Genomic DNA, 7028 nt, shown 5'->3' on the forward strand with positions numbered 1-7028 from the left:
TCCGGCCCAGGCCCTCCACCCGCCGCCCTTCACATCCAGCGCACAGTCTCGCCATCGGATTTATGCCCTAGCTGAGCGCACACCCGTGTGGAGGAAGAAATTCGAGGGTCGCAGGCTCCGGCGCCGACGCGGCGCGTGCGGAGGTCGTGTCGGCCATCATCGACCGGCGCAACATCCTGGGGGCGTTGGGCGCGAGACCCTACACGCCGCCGTCTGCTTTGGCGACGATGTTCCATACAAGATGCACATGGTGACCTCGCCCATCCTTCCATCCTCGTGGCTTGGACGAGGAGTTGGCAGAGGAGCGAAAGCAGCCTTCGCTGGCAGGTGAGCAGCCAGCAAGGCCCGTGAGATGGGCTAGGACGAGTCAGGCAAGTGATTCTATCTCATGCAGCTGTGCGCTCCCTTTCTTTGCTTCGAGATGGTCACATAACTGAGTGGAGATTTGCTGCCTGCTACTGCTAGCGTGTGATGGTGCAGGTTTGTCTTTCGTTTATTACTATATCCCTTTCCTATTCCCGTCCTTGTAATGTAAGTTTGTTCTGAGATGGGCATGAGGTAGAGAGACTGATGTGATATTTGATTAGACTGTCGATTTGTGCCAAGTTGGTGTGTTTATATTATCTGAAGTTGTTTTGGTGTGAGTTTTAATTCAACTCGACCGGTGCGTCATAAATTTGTGGCAAATAAGATGAATTTCGTTATGGCCGGTCACTGAATTAGACATGTTGGTTGTTTGTTTCCAGGTATTTTGATGCTGTTATTGGCCAGAATCATATAATCTGCACCATTCTATTTTATAGGATGAACCCATGTAATCATCAGGGTGTCATGCTCGGCGCAATACAGGTTCGACCTTGACAACAACTATGTGATTGTATGAAATTTTACATTTTTAGAATTTGTTCTAAAAGTGAGTATTTGAATATAGTTCATCTCAGTCTTGCACCCATTACTCTAAACTGAAGTAATTTTGTTAAGCATTACGAACTGTCCACCAACGTTCTTGTCGGAGACGTCTTATGATATTTATGTGTGCTGCTATTATGTCTACATAGTTCCACACAACATTCTAATTTGATCAGTATCTTGGGTATTGCAGTACAGATTTTGAGTACATATTGCATATTAAGTGGCAGCTGGTTGTTCCTAATTCTGCCTCTTATTCCTCTTTTATCTACAACACCTTTCAGTGTTCCCAGGTCTTCTTGCTTTTTACAGAGAAGAATCAATGGCTGCTCCTGACGTTGAGTGTGGAGTTATTAGAACCTTGCACCAACTTAATCACTTCAACAAAGGTTCTCTGTAGAAAAGTGATCAGCCGTCTGGAAGAGAGAGATAGAAATGTAAGGATGCTAATGGACTAATGGTCGGTTGCACTGCATGCCGGAGCTGTTTCATGCGATCTCATTGCAGACCGTGCCATCATATGAGAAGGTATGCCACTTACTCAAGCATGTTAGATTTTGGCATAAAAGTTCCCACTTTTTTGCATTAACTAATACGCTAGAAACTATTATAACTGATTACTTGAAACCCCGGATGAACATTTGTTTGAAGTTATGAACAAGATATTTGCTTTCTTGATGGATCTAGAACACTATGTTTTTATTGGATAGCCTATCACTGATAAAGTTTAGTGTCGTCACATAAATTTAATCTTTCTATGCATTGTAATCGTTGTTTAATTGATTGCAATAGAAGAAATATGTGGCCAAGGTTTCCATTGCAACAATTGGTGTGGAATACGAAATTATGTATATTGTCTCATTAGAAATCTGAAAAGGAAAATCATGCTTCCACGGGTCTAGATGAGTATATTTTTTTGTTTATATTATCATGTAAAAAATCGTATGTCTACAATCTCCAGTGTCTTATCAGTTATCTTTACACTTTCGTTCACCAATTTTAATTTGTTTGTGAAGATCTCTCTTAGTGCTTTTACATTATTTTCATGGACAAATGGTTAGTCTTGCTTAATCCAGATTCTAATTTTAATATTCGCACAATTCTTCCATTGTCTCACATGTTACAGCCCAATGTGCTTTGGATATTCTATTTTTTTATAGGGAGAACACACTAATATGTCTTGGTAGTTTCCAAATTCTTTGAAGAATCTGTAATGATATAACTTACCAAATGGAAATCTGGATGACATCAAAAACCTAAAAGCTCATGTGATGAGCTGAAGTGTCAATACAGTACATGTAAATTTAGCTAACATTTGAATCCAAAAAGGTATACTTTTTCATTGAATATCTTGCCACATTGTCATGGTTTTGGTTTGCTTCCCTTGATTGTCAATTGCCTTTGTTCTGGAACAGGTGATTTTTTTGTTCAAATGTCGGTAATCTATATCGTTTGTTTCTCTCATTTATTTACTCTTAGGATTGCTGGTCTTTTGGGGGCTTCTTCGTTTCAGTTGAGACATCGACTTTGCTTCGCTGCCTTCTTGGGAAGGGAGCATGAGGGAAGGGGAGGCTATCCTCTCTTGGACTTTTGTACCCCTCTTTGTTGGATTTCCTGTACCCCCTACTATTGGATTACTGTATCTCTTGATGTGGAAATGTTATCCAGCTCTAATTGTATTTATGCTACTGTTGATGCATATATGACTCATTCTCTAAAAACATATTCTGATACATCTTTTTTGGCATAACGTGCTATAGTTTTTCCTACTAATAATGTGGTCATGCTATGAATTTATGATGTGGTTTTCTCTACAACTCTTGGGGGTGCAAGTGAATTTGGAAGTTTTGATATTATTTGCAAGAAAATGGACCATGTGGTTGATGCATATTTATTGTCTCTTTCAGATTTTGGCATAATGTGGATGGATCATAACAACTTCCCGTGTCATAAGATCTCTTTGAAGATTGGTTCTCTGAAAATTATATTGACAAATATTGATCAAACAATTGGACTATACAATGGTACCTTTCTTAAGGCTCTAGGCGAATGGGTCATATAATAAGCCAAGATCATGACTGCAAGTAACAAAGGTGAGCATGTATGCATATCTCGAATAGTGCTAAATGCATCATCTACAAAGTAGTCCTTCCCAATAAAGTGTCGGCTGTATCCAATTCGCAGTTTCTATTTGATGACTCTTCGCAAAAGACAAGCCCAAATGTTTGAGAAGATTGTTTTTTAGTCGCCAAAGCCTCCATTTTCTCAAGGGCAGACCAATGTTGCAGCCTCGAGAGTAACATTAAGGAAAAGCTTGAAGATACTTTCAGTAGATGAAACTGGTGCACCATCTATAGACACAAGGAACACATCATATCTAGAAGACACTCTATGGATTCTAGCTCAAACCTACTGGTATGTATATGATTTATTCATACTCTTACTTTTCTAATATGTGTGCACTGTGTGTTCAGTTTGATGGTGCTTTCTATTTCTTAACTTTCAGATTCTGGTTTGTACGGCTCACTTCATTTCTACGATTCATGCACTCCTATACTGGAGTTTTTTTTTGTTAACAACGCTATGGCCATGCGGTGGCCTCGCTTCCGTCTTGATAGCTAACTCTGAAAGGCAAACAACAATTCTGAATCGCAGATAGGGTCGGTAGCTTAGACTAAGCCATTTGTAGTCATGCATTTGTCTATGCTTTTTAAAATATAAGCAAACTTTCCAAACAACGTGGTATCTATAAATACTGTCACATGGTTCTTGCAAACATTTATAATTAGATCAAAATATAGATCATCTCTTTTCCATATATTGATCTCTTCAATGATCAAGTCTTAACCTGTCTCTATTGTTATTTTATACAATTTGATGAAATTACCGAGATGCTAAAATATTTCACATGAACATAAGGTTTGCATTATTAGTCATACTTGGAGTCTCTTTAGGACAAGCAGAACAAGCATATGGAATTGGTTCAAACAAAGAAGTTGACCCATCTAATGTTATTTGAAGTACCGTTGATGTGTTACCACTCCGTCAACACTTAGTTACTATGACGAAAAATGTCATGTTCTGTAACTTTTTTGGGGGAGTGCTACTTTTTTTCCCATTCCCTATAGATACTTATGCAGTTTTTCATTCTGTGATACTGACAATCTGAAATATCTTGGCTTATTGCTTATTTTTCTCTTACAATTGCAAATAACATTATAAGAGAGTTGCCCCCGACCTTCTGCAAGATAAGATAGGTTACATTCTATTCATGAATCTTCATGAAAAAAATGTTAGGGAATATGCAGTAAGAGATATCCTTTTATTGTTGGTATATCACATAAAACTTAACACTGTAGCTCCACTTCTGAACTGTTGTGCACCACTTATAGGTTTGGTTGTTCCTCGCACCAACCTGGTTGTGTAGTATTGGTTAGGGTGATAGAGAGTCCAGCTGGAGGTCTTCTCGGCTTTGTCGAGGAGCCCAAACAAGGATTTAAGAAGAGGACACTGATTCCCTTGGACGATGAAGCACACTCGGATCTTTGTTCACCAAAGGCCAACAACTCATCATCTTTTCCCGCAACAATGCGGACACCAATGCAATGAAGCACACTCGGATCTTTGTTCACCAAAGGCCAACAACTCATCATCTTTTCCCGCAACAATGCGGACACCAATGCAAAGCACTGATGGATGGGAACATCAGCACTACCACATCCTACTATATATGTCATACTGCATTCAAGTAGAAACTCATGTCTTTTCCATGTATTCTATATGTAAAATGATCCACGAACTATGTTGTCAGATCTAATCACTTCAAAAATGTTGTTAGATGTAATTACATCTTAGTGTACTTACTACTTATGCAAGGCAATGATATGAGCTTTGTAATCAAGTCTAATGGTTAATAGCACTAACACAAAACCTTTACAAATTATAATCATCCATATCATCCAGAGAAACCTTCTTTGTGTATGCTGCCCGGTATCAGTCTATCATGTGTCCAAGTTAATTACAGTTATTTTTATGTCGTCCTTAATGTGGGTAGAATTCCATATATTCCACTTATTTACTTGATCTTAAGGATTAACTTTTCATGCACCTAACTTCAGTGTATTCTGTATCCAACTTCACTGCCAACCATCTCAAAATCTACTGTACAAACAAGAAAATATTAATTATTTTCATCAATTCAAGCATGGTCTGAAAAATATTGCAACCATCACAATATACAATTGGCGCGGCGTGCCGCCGCGCCCATCCATTGCTAGTTCACACTACACTAGTACGAGCAGCAGCAGTGGTACCGGCGCGGGCCGGCCGTTCAAGCGAGATAAGCCCAAACGAGCGCCGGCCCACATACATGCATGCAGCTGCTGCTGCTGCTGCTGCGCGCGCAGGCAAACGAGCAGGAGGACGGAGCAGCCGGCCGGCGGCAAAAGAGATGGAGGCGTGGCATCGTGTGGCTACAAGCCGGAGCTAGCTTCCCAGCCAGAGCATGCATGCACGCATGGAGCAGCGCAGGCCGGACACGGCGTGTGTCGCCCCGCCCACTAGGCACTAGCCCGTCGTGCGCCTGTGGCCCCCGCTCAATGAATTGTAGCAACGCTCCGCCTCCGACCGGGTCAGACTGTGCAGTGCGCGGCCGCGGCATTAAACCCTGCTGCATGATGACCTCGTCACGTAGCGACGGTACGGTGGTGGCAACTGGCAACAGCCGCGGGCCGCCTTGCGGCAGGGACGTGTGTCTGTCACGGCCAAGTGGATACGTTGCTTAATAATGCCAACTTGCCAAGGCATCAGCGGCCAGCGGCACAAAAACCTCTTTTTACAGTGAACGGTACCTACAGCAGTGACGTCAGCCATGTGCTGACTATTTTTGTCACAAAATTGTGAAACAAAACAAATTTGAAACATAATTGAAACATAACTGAAACACTAATATTTTTGTGAAACAAACCGTAGTGACGTCAGCAATGATGTCATCAGTTTCACTTTTTGTCAGACTGTTTCACAATATTTTCCATGCATCACTTTAGTTTCATAAAAGTTTCACTTATGTTTCAATTATTAGTTTTATATTAGACAAATGTCAAAAGCCTCACCAATCTCAAAGCAGAGAGTGGATGGTAGATGTAACACCTACACCTACCGGCTCCTTTAAAATCGCTGCTCTCCCAGCGGCATGCATGGACATGTTTCCATGGACTTATCTTTACTCTACATATATAGCCTTTAAGCGAAATTTTAAAAATGTCTAACCTTTCAGCCAACTTTCAACAAGCTATCGCTCCTCATAGTCACACGCCAAGGTTGCAAGACTTATCCGAAATACTGAGTACAAGGCACGCCATTTAGGTATGCTCCTCAAAACATTTTCTCGTACGGATCCACGAACGGTAGAAACGGTGTTTGCTTGCCTGCATAATAACATGAGTGTGACTATTTTTCAGTCGACTGCGTTCTCGGTTAAATGATGCTATTAAATTTCAGTTGTAACTCATGACTAGCACGAGTTAAGATGCAAATCAAATAGTGCAAGACTTGATTAAGCATGAAGTTAGTTCTCAGCTAGCTACGAACTAGCAAATCCCTTATAACATTCCACGGAATACGGAAACCACACCCTGTGGTTTGGCAGCAACTCAAACTAGTGGTGCGACAATCTCTTCTATTGAGTGGTAAGGTTGCCCAGCCTATAGCTCAAGACGGAGAGTTCAACATAAGGGGGCCATATTACCTAGTAGCAATTACCATAATTACTGATGCAATGAGAGCACTAGAGGAGTGAATATTAGAACAACACCCAGAATATACATGACCTCAACGACCACCAACAGTCGCACTAGCAATAGAGCTCGCGAAGACACAAGTCCTAAGCGAGATCCTCCTCGCTGGTCTTGTCATGTCAGCCTTGCTGCTACCATGGGCCTTATTTTCCGCAAGGTAGTTCATATCATCCACATGTTTATGCGGAGTGGAGAGAGTCTCGTTACGCACATGCCTAGACTCGAAGATCGTCTTCAGCTGATTGTAGTTTGGTATAGGCTTGTTCAACAAATCATTGTGCTTCATTAATGCTAAGTTTCGCAAGACATTGTCTTAGTTTAACT

General features: G+C 41.2%; 1 long non-coding RNA gene across 2 annotated transcripts; it reads left to right on the forward strand.

The window, feature by feature from the left end:
• The first annotated feature begins 236 nt into the window (after positions 1–236).
• Positions 237–4628, forward strand: LOC127318418 (uncharacterized). 2 transcript variants are annotated; one of them, XR_011749399.1, is made up of 6 exons: positions 237–480; positions 747–849; positions 1194–1437; positions 2817–3002; positions 3094–3324; positions 4302–4628. It is a non-coding gene; the product is annotated as an uncharacterized lncRNA (long non-coding RNA). The 2 variants fall into 2 exon arrangements; XR_007861850.2 differs by having other exon boundaries at positions 238–849.
• The last annotated feature ends 2400 nt before the right edge of the window (positions 4629–7028 follow it).

The sequence above is a fragment of the Lolium perenne genome, chromosome 7 (genome assembly GCF_019359855.2).
Source record: "Lolium perenne isolate Kyuss_39 chromosome 7, Kyuss_2.0, whole genome shotgun sequence".
Taxonomy (NCBI): domain Eukaryota; kingdom Viridiplantae; phylum Streptophyta; class Magnoliopsida; order Poales; family Poaceae; genus Lolium; species Lolium perenne.